We start from the raw sequence: 2,532 nt of genomic DNA, 5'->3' as shown, positions 1-2,532 counted from the left end.
ATATATATATATTCAAAATTGTAAAATATGGAAAAGTATAAAAATGCCACATTAATATGGCTGTTACATTCGACGTATAATAAATGACTATTGTTATTTCTATTACGTGGCTGAGAGTTATGAGTTTTATCTATTTCACATCTTTTTTTTCATACATATAGCGATTATATAGCGCATAAGAAAAAGATCTCATTTAAGTTTCTATAAAATAGACACATTAAAAAGAAGTATATTGGTATAATATTATGAGAGATTTATATATTTTGTTTCTTTTTTAAATCTTCTCGAAGACGTATATTTCTCCATACTTCTCTGTATTGTATAAATATTCGCATATTTTTCATGTATAAGATACATAAATTAATGTCATTGATCGCGGCGGTTGAAAACGCTCGGCGGTTTATATATAAAAAATTACACAATTCTAAAATTATATAATTAAGTCACGAATAATTGTGATATATGAGATATTATTCTTCAGATTTATTTAAATCTTTTTTGCGAGATGATTACGATAAGATGGAGATTAGATTCAGTACTTCTGTCGTCTTTCTAATTCAAAAACCTATATTTGGATAACATTATTCTGATAGTAATTTTTTTTATTGTATCGTGTATTTGAAGTATTAGTTATCGAAAACTGATCTCGTTTTTATATCACGATACAAATAACTAGCGTTGATAGAATGATAGAGAGAGGAGAGAGAAAATGGGACAGAAAGAGAGAGCAACGCACATTGTGTAATATGCTGTAGTAGAACAATTGTTGCCGAATGTTTAGGAAAAAGAAACACTTGAATGTATCCTCCTTAGCTTGACGTTGACACGTGTACTTTAGACATTTGTATTTATATCTCTATGATGATTAAGGCAATCAATCAAAAAAAAATGAAAAAAGTAAAAAAGGTAAAATGACAAAAAAAAAGGAAATGAGCGCGTGTTCTATTTTTGTAACCAAAACGTATTTTGAATATGATAAAAATTTTCACATTCTCAAAATGCGCGTTTTTCACAGTAAGATGTACATTTTATTGTTTAATACTGTGATGTGACAAAATCGGCGGCGTGCAGTGCCTATCCAGAACTTCATTTCTATAGGGGAAAAGGAGGAAGGAAAAAATAGTGAAAGAAAGGACATAAAATTTTGATGAGAACAAGAAAGATTCTGTTGGTTAAGAAAACATGGCGAAAGGAGTTTTGAATATCGTGAGATTGGACGAGACCGCATCGGTAAAAGAAAGCTTCGCATTGTAATGAAAAAAAGAAAAATGGATTTATAAAATCAATATATAATTTTGCCACTTTATCATCTGTTAAGAACGTTTTTTTTCTTTTTTTAATCTTTTTTTTAATCGAATAAGTCCTAAAATTTGTGATGAGCGTTGAATAAATCATTAAAGAAATCACTGAAGAAGTCAGTGATAAAAAGACTAATCGGCGCGATTTTATCCAATCTTCAACGACATCTTTACGATCTCTTTCGAGAGGCGCTTATTTGTTCGTAGCATTTTCTATCGCATACACGCTGCACGACAAGGTTAACAAAACTTCCTTTTAGCAATACTATAGATTTGTGTGTGTGTGTGTGTGTGTGTGTGTGTGTGTGTGTGTGTGTGTGTGTGTGTGTGTGTGTGTGTGTGTATGTGTGTGTGTACGATGCGAAACAGCCACTCTGTGCAAGGGAAAAAGGTGAGATAGTTATTATAATAAGAGCGTTTTTTCATTATCCAAACAGAAGTTATCACAACTAAGGCTATCTTTATCGTCAAGGATCAGAAGACGAAAATAACCTTAGCTTTAGGTTGTTTCTGATTGCATAATGAAAAAACACCATAGCTCGAGGTGCCCTTCACTTGTACAGTTGCAAGAATTACGCTTTAGGGACGAAAATCATATGACCAATGTAAAATAAAAAAAATATCGGAAAAATATATATGTAAATATATACATATATTTACACACATACACGTATACACAGGAAACGTATTAATGCGAGAGTTGCACGAATAAATCGTACGATTTTCGCCCTTCTGTGCGAAAAAAAAACTCCTACTGTATGTGATTACATTCCTGTGTCACATCGCTATGGATGTTTATCCAAACCTCGATCGGATGTTTATCCAAATAAATTGATATGTATCGTAAAGCGATTAGACGCAAATGCGTTACATCAAGAGATTAAGATATATCGGCTGTAAGCGAAATGAAGAGAAAAATGTAGGTTGAAGCGAGAAAGGGTAGAGTAGAGGAAAGCGAAATGAAATAAAATTATATATGTGAAATAACATTATATATGTACACACATACCTTTTTCAAGCTCGAGAAGCCACCCGTACATAATGTCAGTAATTGTGCAACTTCTCTTTAATTATAAGGCAGAATGTAGAATAAGATTAGTCATAAGATATAACAAAATATTGTATGATGAAGATTTCATATAGTTCGAAAGAGGGAAAAAGATGATAGAAGTAGCAAAATGTTTATGTACGAGAGAGGAAGAGAAAGTATGTGCGTATATAAGAGAGAATGATG

Source organism: Atta colombica, unplaced genomic scaffold (genome assembly GCF_001594045.1).
Source record: "Atta colombica isolate Treedump-2 unplaced genomic scaffold, Acol1.0 scaffold187, whole genome shotgun sequence".
In the NCBI taxonomy this organism is placed as follows: domain Eukaryota; kingdom Metazoa; phylum Arthropoda; class Insecta; order Hymenoptera; family Formicidae; genus Atta; species Atta colombica.
Note: the sequence above shows the minus strand (reverse complement) of the source record.